The sequence below is a fragment of the Molossus molossus genome, unplaced genomic scaffold (assembly GCF_014108415.1).
Source record: "Molossus molossus isolate mMolMol1 unplaced genomic scaffold, mMolMol1.p scaffold_m16_p_16, whole genome shotgun sequence".
In the NCBI taxonomy this organism is placed as follows: domain Eukaryota; kingdom Metazoa; phylum Chordata; class Mammalia; order Chiroptera; family Molossidae; genus Molossus; species Molossus molossus.
In genome coordinates this window covers 6,084,498-6,099,286 of record NW_023425351.1, presented here as the reverse complement: position 1 = coordinate 6,099,286, position 14,789 = coordinate 6,084,498, and the positions used below count along the sequence as shown (strand labels likewise).

Genomic DNA, 14,789 nt, shown 5'->3' with positions numbered 1-14,789 from the left:
TAAGGTTATTATTGTTGGGTACTTATTTATTGCCATTTTATTTTCTGGTATGTTCCTCTCTTTCTATATTCCTTCTTCTCCTTAGAGCAGTCCCTTTAACATTTCTGGTAATGCTGTTTGGTGGTAATTAATTTCTTGTGTCTTTTTTTTTTTTTTTTTTTTTGGTCTGGGAAGCTCTTTATTTAGCCTTCAATTTTAAATGAAAACCTTGCTGTATGGAGCAGTCTTGGTTACGTGTTCTTGTTTTGGCTACTTCACGGTGATCCTTTCTGGCCTGAAGTATTTCTGCTGATAGATCAGCTGTCGGACTTATGGGGACTCTCTTTTAGATAACTGACTGTTTCTCTCTTGCTGCCTTTAAGCTTCTCTCTTTGAATTTTATCTTGGCCTTTTTTTTTTTTTTTAATTTTTTATTAATTTATTTTTGTTACAGATGTTTATTCTCCCATTCCCAACACCTTCTTCCCCATCTCATTGCCCTTCCCCCCAGCATTGTTGTCTATGTCCATTGGTTACTCATACATGCATATAAGTTCTTTGGTTTATCTCATCCATCCCCCCACCCACCTCCTCTGAGGTTTGTCAGTCTGAACCATACGCCTTTCTATGTCTCTGTTTTTTTTTTAAACTTTAATGTTTATTTTGTTGTTGTTAATACTCATGTTATTATATTTATTTAATTGATTCTTGAGAGAGTGGAAAGAGGAAAAAAGAAAGAGAGAAAGAGAGATGTGAGAGAGACACATCTATTTGTTGCCTCCTGCATGCAACCTGACTGGGGCCAGGGTTTAAACATGCAACCCAGGTACATGCCCTTCACCAGGAAGCAAATCCTCAACACTTCCATGTATGGGACAACACTCTAACCACTAAGCAACACTAGCCAGGCTTGGTCATTATAATTATGATGTATTTTGGTGTGGGTCTCTTTGTGTTTATCTTGTTTGAAAATCTATATGCTTCCTGAATTTGAGTGACATTTCCTTCACCAAGCTATGAAAGCTTTGTGTCATTATATCTTCAGTGAGGTTTTCTATCACTTGCACACGTATTCTCCTTCTGGTACCCGTAGGATGTTTATGTTGTTACATTTCATATTGTCCCAAAGTTCCCTTAAACCATCATCCTGCTTTTTAATTATTTTGTATTTATTTTTGTTCTGATTGAGTGATTTTTTTTGTTTTTTGTTTTTCTATTTTGTCTTTTGATTTATTAATTTGATCCTCTGCCTCATCCAGTTGGCTAGCAATTTCTTTCAGTGTGTTTGTATTTTAGATATGTCATTCTTCATTTCTGACTGGTTGTTTTTCATGGTTTCTATATCCCTCTTCATGCTTTTTTTGTTCTAATTTCCTTGAGAATCCTTATAACCATTACTTTGAATTCTCCATCTGATAACTTGTTTGTCTCCATTTTATTTGGCTCTTTTTCTGGAATTTCCTTCTGTTCTTTAATTTGGGGACTGTTTCTCTGTCTCCCCATTTTGGCTGTCTTTTTGTGTTTGATTCTATGTTTCAGATAGGGCTCTATTACTCCCTGTCTTGGTGGGGTGATCTTGTCTTGCAGGTGTCTTGTGGTTCCTTATGGTACTGTTTCCTTGATCTCCTGAGCTGGGTGTTCTAGGAATGTCTGTTATGTGGGTCGTTTGGACCCTTTTGGTGTAATTGGGTGTTGATTACTGATGGCCCATTCTGGGTTGAAATCAACCCTCAAACTGATTGACTAGGAGGCTCAACCTTGACCATAGCTGTGCAAATTGCTATGCAGGTGCAATCTAAAGGTGTCCTGATAGGCTCAATGGTACAATCTTGAATCCTTCAGGATGGATGTCTACAGTGATGAACCTTTATGTATGAGACCCTGTACAGGGGCTTCCTACAAGGCAGGGTTGTTCTCAGGGGGTTCTGGGGCCTGCTGGGATCCACCTTGAGATGTGCTGTTTGTCTAATAGTTGAGTAGAGCTCTTGTGTGCTCTGAGGCCCACCACTTATTGTGATGGTTCTTGTACTTTTGAGTCTGTTTGGGTGGATTTCAGATGCAGATCACTTTCAGATGTTGTATGTAATTGTTCTTGGCCTGGCTGTGTGTAATTTCCACTCTGTTCACTGATTCTGCATCTGGTAAACCTGTGTGTTCATGGGAGTAACCAATCTGTGTAAATGAGTTGGCTTCTTTTAGCTTAGAGCTGGGGGTATATCTTGGGTTGGACTGCGGCTCCGTGAGGTCTACCTCCACCTGTCAGCCACTCGACTTCCTTGCTGATGTTTCCTGGTTTTCCTTCAGTGCCTTCCAAAGGGAGTGTGTAGTATGAATCCAGGGTACTCTACCTTGGGCTAGTAGGCAACCTGCTTAGATATTACAGAGTCAGGCACTCAATAAGGGAAAATTAGTGTCTGCTTCAAAGCTAAACTCCTCAGTCTCTACCAGAGACTCCAACTCTAGTTCTCCCTAAGGAGCTTGTTGCAGGCTCTGGTTGGGTGCAACCCACAGTCTTCTGTGCAAGAGCAGGGTCAGCTGCCCTGGGCTCAGGTGGATTGATTAAGAGTTGCCAGTTGAGAACGTTGCTATCTCAGCTGACAGGAGAGGGATTGCATTTCCTCTGGGTCTCAAACAATAGCCTCTGAGGGTTGTACACTTGGAATGTCTCACTTCGAGCAGCTGTTTCCTACCCTTCTAACTGCACCCAGTGGGGTTATCCAGGACTTCACAGAGCTGAACCAAACTGTCACCTGTTGGAGATGGTATTCATAGCCTGCAGGAGGGGGAGACAGGCTCTAATTCTCCCTCCTGTGACTGCCTCTTTGAACTCATGGGCAGCTCAGACCAGCCTCCCTACAATGTAGTCACAAAGCTTAGTGCTTACTCATCTGTCTCTCTCATAGCAGCTTTCCAGAGAGACACAGTCCAACAATCAATCTCTGTGCAAAACTGGCACCCTCATGCACAGGGCCAACCAGTAGGGGTTCACAAAATCAGCCCCATTAGGACTCTGATCTCTCTGCATGGCTGATCTCAGCAAAGTGAGGCTGAACTTCCCAGCTCTATTTATGCTCCCAACTCTCTGCAGTGTTGACCAAGAATCCCTGACCTGTCCTGTTCCTCTTCGGTGGGGCTGTTAACAATAGGAGCCATAGGAGCCACTCCTTCACTGGGAAGGTGTGGTCCTAGTCTCTCCGGATTCCCTGTTCCCCATGCTACAAGGGTTCTTCTTCTAGTCTCTGCTGCTCTAAGTTTGGGGTCTCTATGTGGGGTTGAGAAACCACACTCCTAAGGTGAGGGAGCTTTGCATCCAATATCACTTGGTTTCTCTGCTGTGCATCCGCCCCTGGGGAGCTCCCCCTTTCTGTGACTCCCCTCCTCCTACCAGTCTTTATGGTTCTTCAGTGCTCCTTAGATGTAATATGTCCAATCAGCTACACTTCTCTTGGTTTTTCAAGTTGATAGCACAGTATTTTACCTGTAAATCCAGTCCCTGGGTGGGAGCAAGGGCACACAGCCTCTGGATATTCTACAGCCATCTTGCTTCCCCTGGTTGTATGTTTTTAGTAGAGTTCTGTATACAACTGTTAATCTACTTAGTTTATTATGTTGTTCAAGTCCCCTGTTTCTGTACCAATCTTTAATTTGGTTTCCAATCCATTATTGAGAGTAGATTGTAGACCTTGTATTTCTCCCTTCTGTGAATTTTTGCTTTATATATTTTGATGTATACTAGGTACATACAATTTTATAATTATTATATCTTGGTGTATTAAATGAACCTATTATTACTATATAAAGTACTTTTTCCCTGTTATAAACTTGTTTGACTTAAGTTCTATTTTTTTCTGATAATATGGTACCTACAATTGCACTCTTTGGGTTACTATTTACATGAAATAACTTTTTTCTATCCTTTTACTTTCAAACTCTTTGTGTCTTGATCTTAAATTGGTCTCTTATAGATAGCACATGGCTGAACTATAAATTTTTAACTTTTCTGTTGATCTCTGTTTATTGAAGAATTTAATTCACTTGCATTTAAATTAAAGACCCTTAAGAGATATATTTTCATCATTTTCTATTTATTTTCAATGCATGGGTGGGCAAAAGTAGGTTTACAGTTGTGAGTAAATGAAATAGTGTATTTTTATGTTATTATTTATTAATTATTGTATTATTTTTCAAATGAACAACTGCATATCCACCCCGTATGCATTATAAGATTTTTTGTCCCTCATTTCTTACATTACTTTCTGATTATGGGATTAGTTTATGTTTTTTCATGAAGTCTTTAAATTTTTTCTTATTAACTTTTATATGTATTTTATAGCTACTTTATTTGTGATTTTCATTAAGATCACATTTAACATTCTAAAGCTATAACACTCTAATTTGAATTTATGCTAACTTAACTTCAGTAACAAACAAAAAAATCTGCTTCTTTATACCTCTGCCTTTACTACTTTTGGGTATTGATATCATGAAATTATATCTTTATATATTTAACTCCCGCCAGACATAAATTGATAATTATTTTAAATGCATTAGCCTCTTACATTAGAAAAAAGCAAAATGTGGTCTTGCAGACCAAAGTTACAATAATACTAACTTTTAGACAAATAATTGTTAGAAATGTTTTAGTCTTTTAAATCATATAAACAACAAAAGTACAGTTATGAACTGTACCTGCAATAATACAAGCTTTTATAATTGCCCATGTATTTATCTTTATTGAGAATTTTTTTACATAACTTCACGTTACTGTCTAATGTCCTCTCATTTTACTTTGCAGAACTCCTTCGAACATTTTGTAAAGGGCAGATCTAGTGGTAATAAACTTCCTTGGTTTTTGTTTCTTTACAAATATTTAATTTCCCCCTCACTTTTGAAGGACAGTTTTGCCAGCTATGGAATTTTTAGTTTAGAGATTTTTGTTGTTTATTTTTTATTTTAGTAAGTTAAATATATTGCTTACTGCTTTCTAGCCTCCAACGTTTCTGATGAGAAGTCTTTCTGTATTCTTAATGAGGATATCTTGTATATTATGTGTCCGTTTTTCTTGCTGCTTTCAAGATTTTCTCTTTGTCTTTTATTAGTTTGAATGAAATATGTCTAAGGGTGGGTCTCTTTGATTTCATTTTTCTTGGACTTTGTTGAGCTTCTTGAATGGTTATGCTGATGTCTTTTATTAAATGTGGGAAATTCTAAGACAATATTTCTTCAGATGTTTTCTCTTCTTCTTTCTCTATTTCTTCTCCTTCTGCAATTACCACAATGCTTATATGGGTTTATGTTTAGTACTCCATAAGGCCCTTGGCTTATTTGTTTTGCTTCAGTCTTTGTTTTTCTGTACTTCAGACTCAATAATGTTCATTGTTCCATATTCAAAATTACTGATTCTTTCTTTTGTCTGCTCAAATCTGCCTTTATATCATGCTTCTTAACTTTTTATGTATTGTGCTTCTCAGCTCCATAAATTTTTGTTTGTTCCTTTACTCTTTACTGAGAGTTTCATTTTGTCCATACATTATTTTCTTGAGTTTCTCCATATCTTCGTTAAGTTCTTAAGCATCTTTAAGTCAGTTGTCATTTCTCCTTATCTCTATTATGTGAAGCTGACTCTCACAAATCAGCTGATTGCCTTGGTACAGTATTTTTATGAAATGTATTCTGAAATGTAAGGAAGACAATAAAACAGTATTTTCTATAAATATTATGAAAATACTTATTGAAATGTGGTTGTTGTTTTTTTTTTGGTTTTTTTTTTTGGCATTCTTGTAGAAAAACATTCAAAGTAGCACCAGTAATATTCCAACCTTGCTCTTTTAGAGTGTAATTTATATATATATATATATATATATATATATATATATATATATATATAACATGCAACTTGAACACAAATCTTGACTCCTATGTTTATAGCATGCTTCTATAAGTGTTTTTATCTACTTCTGGGAAGTCTACTTTGAGGTTGTCACTCTGCTAAAACACACTTTATTTTGTAACAAAATACTCTAATGTTAGGAAGACATAACATATTTTCTTAAGTATAACAGGTGCTACAGTGAGTTTGGTAAGAAGAAAGCTTACTGTTAATTTTTCTGACATCAATTTTATGAGCTGTTTGTTTGTTTTAACTATATTTTTGTGACACCAAAGCTGATAGCATCTTTTAAAATTATGACAAAAGTTCTATTTAACAAAGCTCAGGCAATGAAATAAAATTAATAAAAAATAAAAATAAAAACAAAAAAGACAGAAAGCTCAGTGTGTGAAATTCTTGTTTACAAAATTAAAAAATAGTTTTAAAAACACATCAAAATTAACTCCTCAGTTGAATAATGACGATTTTGTCTCATTCAGTCTATGCTAAATCTTATGTTAAAACCTGAGTAGGATTTTAATAATGTCCTGCCTTATTAAATAATATGGCAAGCAGAATTATTGTTTTAAGTTTCTATATAGAGAATAGTATCCAAAATATTTTAAATTTTATTTATTTAATTTTTACATATTTATGTTTAAATTTGCTTTCATTGGTGATATTTTTGCTACAGTGTTTTCAGTGAAAATCCAAAATAGGGCATATAGATAATGCATCTATATTAAATTACTCACTCTGAATAAATGAAGTCAGGAATGTATTTGTTATGTCACATGTTTACTCTTCAATTTGAATTTTATTTATTCATTTCTTCTTTTTAAATGTATCTTTATTGTTAAATGTGTTACAGATGTCCACTCTTTTTCCTCCTTGAGCCCCTCCTCTGCATTCCCATTCCCCTCCTGCCTTCCCTACACTGTTATCTGTGTTCATTGATTATGTATATATGCATATAAGTTATTTGGTTTATCTTTTTCTCTCTCCTCTTTTCCCTTTGAGGTTTGTCAGTCTAACAACTAATTTGTACTTCTTAATCCTTTCGCCTTTTTCACCCATTGCCCCAACCCCCCTCCCATCTGGCAACCAACAAACTGTTCTCAGTATCTATGAGTCTGTTTCTGTTCTGCTTGCTCATTTTTCTTGTAGATTCAATTGTTGCTAGATATGTGTTTATTGCCATTTTATTGTTTATATATTTTATCATTATTTTCGAGAAGATCCTTCAAAACTTCATATAATACTGATTTGGTGGTGATGAACGCCTTTAGTTTTTCCTTGTCTGGTAAACTCTTTATATGTCCATTGATTCTAAATGATAGCTTTTCAGGATAGAGTAATCTTGGTTGTAGGCCCTTGCTTTTCATCACTTTAAATATCTCTTGCCCCTCCTTTCTGGCCTGCAAAGTTTCTTTTGAGAAATCGACTGACAGTCTTATAGGAGCTCCCTTGTAGGTAACTAACTGCTTTTCTCTTGCTGCTTTTAAGATTCTCTCTTTGTCTTTAACCTTTTGCATTTTGATTATAATGGGTCTTGGTGTGGGCCCTTGGGGTTCATCTTATTTGGGACTCTGTGCTTCCTTGACTTATATGTCTGTTCCCTTCACCACGTTAGGGAAGTTTTCTGTCATTATTTTTTTAAAATAGTTTTTCAATTTTTTCTTTCTCTCTTCTCCTTCTGGTACCCCCATGATATGAATGTTGGTATACCTGAAGTTGTCCCAGAGGCTCCTTACACTATCCTCATTTTTTTGGATTCTTTTTTCTTTTTTCTGTTCTAATTGGATGTCTTTTGCTTCCTTATATCCAAAATTGATGGTTTTTTTCTTGGCTTCACCTACTCTACTATTCATTTCCTGTAAATTATTTTTTTATTTCAGTTAGTGCATCCTCTATTTCTGATTTGTCCTTTTTAATGCTCTTGAGGTCCTCACTATCTTCCTTGATGTTCTCACTAAGTTCATGGAGCATCCTTATAGGCAGTGTTTTGAACTCTGCATCTATTAGATTGTTTATATCCGTTTTGGTTAGTTTTTTTTTTTTTCCTGGAGTTTTGTTCTGTTTTTTCATTTGGGACATGTTTTTTTGTCTCCTCATTTTGGCTGCTTCCCTGTGTTTTTTTTTTTTTTTTTGTATTAGGTGGAGTTGCTATGTCTCCTCAGCTTCCCAAGGTGGCCTATTGTAGTAGGTGTGTTGTAGGGTCCAGTGGGACAGTCTCCCTGTTTATCCCAGCTGGGTCCATGTGGACTCTACCCTCTTCTGTTGTAATTGAATCTTGATTGCAGTCTTGATGCTTCCTCTTTAATTTTGTAGTTGTAGGACTTCCATTCAGCTCAATTTCAGGTGGTTCTGAACGATGGTTGTTCTGTGTTTAGTTGTAATTTTGATGTGGTTCCTTCAATTTGATTTTTAAAATTCCTAAACCAAAAAATGGAGTGATTTATGGTTCTTAACAAATTGGAGTAGAGTAAGTTTCACCTGTTTATTCTACTTAAGTACAACTTAACACCCTGGACCTGATATATAAAACATACACATTAGGACGAGAGAGGCAGAGGTAGGAAAACAGATCAGCCGGGGGACTCAGAGCCTGGAATTTCTTTTTTGGCCTCTTATATTCTGACTGGCAAACACTTTTAATCCCTTTTTTCTTCTATTTTCTTAAGTAATCAATTAATGAACCTAACTTCTTTAGATGTCTCTTGAATAGCTCTAGCAAATTTTGGGGGGGATATCTGTTATTTGGGGCCTTTAGTTTTTTATTTGGCTTCTTTGTTTTTCTCACAGTGTTAAGTTAAAGTCTTTGCTAAGGTACCAACTGTTATTTGAAAGTAAAAATCAATGGGTGATTGTGAAATGAAGCTGGTAAGTATGTGAACAAAATATACAGAAACAGACATGTAGCCATCAAGTTTCCTTTCTGTTTTTTCTTTTCATACTTGGTACTGCTTTCACCAGGGAATGTAAAAATGAACACTTTGGACATTGTAAGCAATTTTTAATATTTGCTCCCCTCTGTACCCATAGAAACCAGGTGTGAGCCTGTCTGAGTAAGGACAGTACTTTGTGCTCTAAGGGGATGCATGTCTTCCTTATGGATAAAATGGATACATTTCAGTGTATAGGTTGTATTGAATCTATTTTGAATGTTCACAACATTTTTTATTTTTGCTTTCTGTATCTAGATTATTCTCCAGAATGTTGAAATTGCCAAAGAAGTGACTTCTGATAAAAGGAAAATACTGCTCTTCCTAAACTCAAGTAAGCTCATTACTCTTCAATATGTCATTGTGAATAAGTTTATAAAAAACAAAAACACCTCGCTACATTTTGATGAGAGTAATTTCTTCAATGTTAAGCTTTATGAAACTTCTTTATGAGTTCTAAAACAATATCGACCTTTTAAAAACAAACCCTGGTGTGGCGAGGGTAGCCACATTTCAAATACATACCAATGTTTATTAGATTGTCTTTGGACATATCTTCCAACTGTATTACTTAAACCACTATATTGGATTTTTTGCTACTTTAATGAGCATCATTCAGAGGAATGACCGATGTTAATCAGTTTTCAAAAGCTCACTCTGTGGTAGGGTTCCACAACTCCTTATCATGATGAGAACTTGTGTCGCACATTTCAGTGAATGCTGGACTCCTGGGAAAAGGGTAGATATGTAATAACCCAGAGGGGACCTTGACAAAGTATTTCTTAAAATGCTTCGCCATACTAGAGCCTAGGGGACTATCACATCCACTTTTGGTTATTATTCAGAACAGAGGATGAAAAGTGTAAATTGCAAAATAAATACAATGTTACTGCAGAAAGGGAGCGTGAGTCAGCGTAGTGGAGTCAGGCGGAAGATGAATATCATCTGTGACATTGGTGCTGGGATGCGCCTTCCTTTCAGAAGACTCCAACCTCTATTTGCTATAAAGACCAGAACCCGGCTGCCAAAGTTTTGAATTAAAATCATGAAATCTATTTTCCTAAAAAATTCTTACCATATTTCTCAGTGTTTATTTTCAGGCAGAACAAGGATTTCCAATGTGGTTTTAGTGAAAATCATAAACTCATTGCCATCTATTATATTGAATGCTAACATTTAAAAGTGTATTGTGTACATATTGTTGTATTAAATCATACTTAAATGTAATATGAAATGACAAGAATTCTTCAGTATGTTGATCTCTGTGTTATAAAAATCATAGAGTTCTAAGACTGATGTATCATTGCAGAAAGCTTATTATTGGCTTTCCTTTACTGGATTCTCAAAGATTCTGACAGGGTTCAGAGACATTTGGGATTACAAACAATTACATTTGTTCTTATTACTAAATATTGTTAGATATAAAAGCTATATTGTACTATATTGTCATAATAACACCCAGATAGATATGGGTTGCTAATAGATTGATTGCTATTTCCTCAACTAATCCTGATCCCTGCCCACCTGAATCCAGGTAGCATTTACCTCATCATTAAATTAAACACTGTATTCTCATTATTTAAATAAATTTAAAAAATTCTAATGAATGGTTTTCTAGGAAGCAACAAGACCACATTCTTGTACACCAAATAATACTGGGCTATATCCACGGTTTTCAAATAATTTTTCATAAGTAGGCCTTTTTTATAGTTATACCTTTAATTAAAATACCATAGAAAAGCTTGATAGATAACACAGAGAGGAGAATAACATTTTTAAAAATTGAGACAGGGGTGGGTGCTCTAGAATTACCTATTCTCTCTACCATTGCCTTTTCTTACCTCGGAATCTGTTCTTCATTCCTTCATCCCTTCAAACCGATGGACATTTATGATTCCTGGAAACCTGTGATTCCTTGCTTTCTCAGCCTTTCGTTTTGAGGCCCATATGAAAGAATGAACTTAGCAGGAACAGAGGGCAAAGTACATAGGTGGAAACTATCCAAATTACAATATGCTCGCCACGGGGGCAACATTATTGCTCTGCAAGAGATGGGCGTTTGTTACGCACGGAGAATTTCCCAGCATCACAGGCTGTGCGTTCACTGGGCCGCTGCGCTAAGGACCCTGCACGGTGAGCCCTAACTGCGTCCCAAGGAAGGTTACTGTAAGTGAAGACAGCCAGAAGGCACTTGTGAGTTATGACATTTCATTTGAGGATGACTATTTTCATCCTCAAAGCACCTTCTTCCACAGTCACGAAGAATAAATATGTTTTAATTTAAAATACATCTGGAGGCATTTCAAACATTTTTTCCTCTTCTTAGGTTTGTCTTTGCCTCCCATTTTTTTTCTTAAGAGTTCAACATACTTTATGTAGGAGCAAGAAGTTTGAATTGCTGTTGTTTTGAGAGAGGATGAGTAAAGAGGAGGAATAATAAACAGTCTTAAAATGCATAGCCGGCCCACATGGACTATTTTCTTACACTTTGCACATAAGAAATATTTAAAAACTGCATGCCTTAACCTGCACTATGAGTGGATTTTTATAATCTCCTATCTGACCTGTCGAATTGTACTTATGCCTCCATGTTTTATTCATGCTCAAAATTTGACTACATTTAAAGCTGGTCTGGCTTCACATCTTAATGGAAAACAGCCCACGAGCCAGAGCGAGCCGGGCTACATTGTGAGCAGACGACCAGCCGCTTGCCCTCCGCTGCTTTGCGCTTGCTCGCCTGCGCGCTCGGCTGGAGGACCCTCTGTCTCCCTGGACGTGTTCTTACTGCAAACAAAATTATTGTCATACAAATACTGGATATTTGCACAGGAAACTTAGTGCTATTGCTGCTTTTCTGTGCTGTGAGAATGTTTGAGGCAGCTGACCTTGTACTTTGATTAGTCTTTTCAGGGTCACACTGCAGCTGTGCACAGGATAGAGCTTCCGCTGGGCCACTTACCACCAGAATGGTTACTCACATTCCCAGTATTTCAGGCAAATTTGAGATGGTAGAGCCACTGGCTCCATTAGTAAACATTTATTTTGGGTCGAGAGGGTGGAGTAGGTAGACATTTTGCTTGCCTCCTCCCAGGACCACATCAGAATTACAACCAAACTACACAATAACCATCATTGAGAACTGCCTGAACTCTAACTGAACAACAGAAGTACTATAGCTAAGGATATACAGAAGCATCCACGTTGAGAATGATAGGAGGGGTGCAGACATGGAGCAAGCTGGTCCCACACCTACATGTGGCATTCAAAATCTGGAGGAACATCTCAGCTGCAGAGGCCCCCCTGAGAAACAGGGATCTCAGCCCCGCACCATGTTCCCCAGCTCAGGGTTTCAGTTCTGGAAAGAGAAGTCTGCATAACTTTGGACTGTGAAAACCAACAGGGACTGTGGCTGAGTGAGACCTAGGCAATTGTCTTAAGGCCCCCCCCCCCCCCCCAGATTTACTTGTTGATGGACTAGCTTGCTCTAGGGCAACTGCTCAAAAAGCAGCCAGGGGCATGCAGAAGAGAAACTGAATTGTGTGACTTCTAGGTGCAGATTGGAGGGGCAGCTTTCCCCCAGACAGAATTGCTACCCCCCCCCCCCCCCCAGCCTGCAGGAGTAGGCAGGCACCATATCTGAGTCTCCATCGACTTTAGCTAACACTGTTCACCCTGCACTGGTGATTCCTTCTGACCTTGCCTCACCCGACTTGTGGGCCTACCCACGATGCTTCCAGTGATTTTTCACATGTTGGTGGTGCTGCAGACTCTCCTAAAATCTCTTATAGTTTCACAAACCCCATATAAGGAGCATGTGTCTCAACATGCCCGGAACATCTTGCTAAGCAGCCCCAAGCCTGGCACAAGTGGCAGCCAGCCAGCCACAGTTTGCAACTTAGCCTTGACTAGGCACCTGCAAGCCCATTACAAGTGACAACTATCTGCAGATCAGTTTGAAGCTCATAGCAGGATGGGCACCAACAGTGCTGGTCTTGGCTCACCCAAAGCCCCTCTTAAGAGGCTCCAGAATCTATGCACCCAGTTGCCAACTACAGACCACACCAGACACCACCTCATCATTTCCACATGCCCAGAGCAGATTCAGTGGCCCAGCCATGCTACGTCAGCTTTGCTCAGTGGGACCAGTCCTTGCACAACAGTGTCTCCACATAGTCATGGCCAGTCCTTCCTGCAATCAGCCTGAGGGTCATTCCCTCCCACTGACATGCCAACGCAGTCAAGGCTCAACTACAACAGGGGTTTGTACAGCCCACATGGGAGGGCACACCTGGAGTGCCCAACTCGAGTGAACAGAGAGGCTGTGCCACTGGACCCTACAGGATACCTACTATGTTAAGCCATTCTACCAAGCCTAGGAAACATAGCAGGTCTACCTAATACATAGAAACAAAAATGAGGAGGCAGCCAAAATGAGGAGACAAAGAAACATATCTTAAATAAAAGAACAAAAACTTCAGAAAATGAATTAAACAAAATGGAGACAAGCATTCTACCAGATTCAGAATTCAAAATACTGGTTGTAAGGATGCTCAAGGAACTTAGGGGAAGAATTGATGGTCTCGGTGAGAACCATGAGAAAGAGATAGGAAACATAAAAATGGAGGTAAAAAAAAACCAAAAACATAAAAAAGAACCCACCAGAAATGAAGACAAGAATAACTAAAATGAAGAATACATTAAAGATTAGATGAAGTAGAGAAACAAATCAGCATTTTGGAAGAAAAAGTAGCAGAAAAATTTGAACAGTAAAATGAAAAAAGAATAAGGATAATTTAAGGAACGTCTGGAACAACTTCACGCATACCAACATTTGCATCATAGGTGTACCAGAGGGAGAAGAGAGAGAACAAGGAACTGAAAACCTGTTTGAAGAAATAATGCCAGAAAACTTCCCAATTCTGGTGAAGAAAATAGATGTACAAGTTCAGGAAGTACAGATTTCCAAACAAGATGAACCCAAAGAGACTCATACTAAGACACATCATAATTAAAATGTCAACGTTAAAGTCGAACAGAGAATCCTAAAAGCAGTTAGTTACCTACAAGGTAAATTCCATAATGTCATCAGCTGATTTTCAAAAAGAAATCTTACAAGCCAGAAGGATTGGCACAAAATATTCCTAGTGATGACAAGCATGGACCTACAACCAAAATTACACTGCTCAGCAAAGCTATTGTTTAGAATTGAAGGACAGGTAAAGAACTTTACCACCAAACCAGTATTGAACTTCTTTAAGAAGATGAAAAAAGAAAATGTCAACGATATGAATAGTAAAATGGCAATAATTGCATACCAGTAACAAATATTTTGAATGGATTACTTGCTCCAAACAAAAAGCAGTGCGGCTGAATGGATAAGGAAACAAGGCCCATACGGATGCCACCTACAAGAGACCCACTTCAGATCAAAGACACACAGACTGAAAGTAAAGGGAAGAAAAAAATGCAACTGGAAACAAACCAACAAACAAAAATAGCTGTGGTATACTTACATGAGACAAAATGGACTTTAAAGCAAAGCCTTTAACAAGAGACAAAGAAGCATTAAGCAATCCCACTTCTGGGTATTTATCTGAAGAAACCCAGAACACAAATTTTAAAAGACATATGCATCCATGTGTTTATTGAAACATTTTTTATAAAGGCCAAGATATGGAAAAAACCTAAGTGTTCATTGATGTGTGAATGGATGGAGATGAGGTGCTACCTACATACAATGGAATATTAAATACTGCTCAGTCACAAAAAGAATGAAATCTTGCCATCTGCAACAACTTGGTTGGACCTAGAAGATATGCTGAGTGAAATGTGGAATTTAAAAAACAAAATAAATGAGTAAACAAAACAGAAATAAACATAGATACAGAGTACATTTTGATGGTTGCCAGATAGGAAGGGGATTGGGCGAAATAGGTGAAAAGGGAAAAGCATTAAGAAGTGAAAAATGGCCCTAGCTGGTTTGGCTCAGCGGAAGA

At 37.6% G+C, this 14,789-nt stretch overlaps 1 protein-coding gene across 1 annotated transcript in view; it reads left to right on the top strand.

Annotated features, from left to right (window-relative positions):
• Nucleotides 1-14,789, top strand: part of SNTG1 (syntrophin gamma 1) — an 866,981-nt gene that overhangs the window by 276,906 nt on the left and 575,286 nt on the right. Inside the window, exon 2 of the mRNA XM_036263979.1 lies at nt 9,052-9,127. The gene's annotated coding sequence lies outside the window, so the exon portion shown is untranslated. The remainder of the gene's footprint in view (nt 1-9,051; nt 9,128-14,789) is intronic.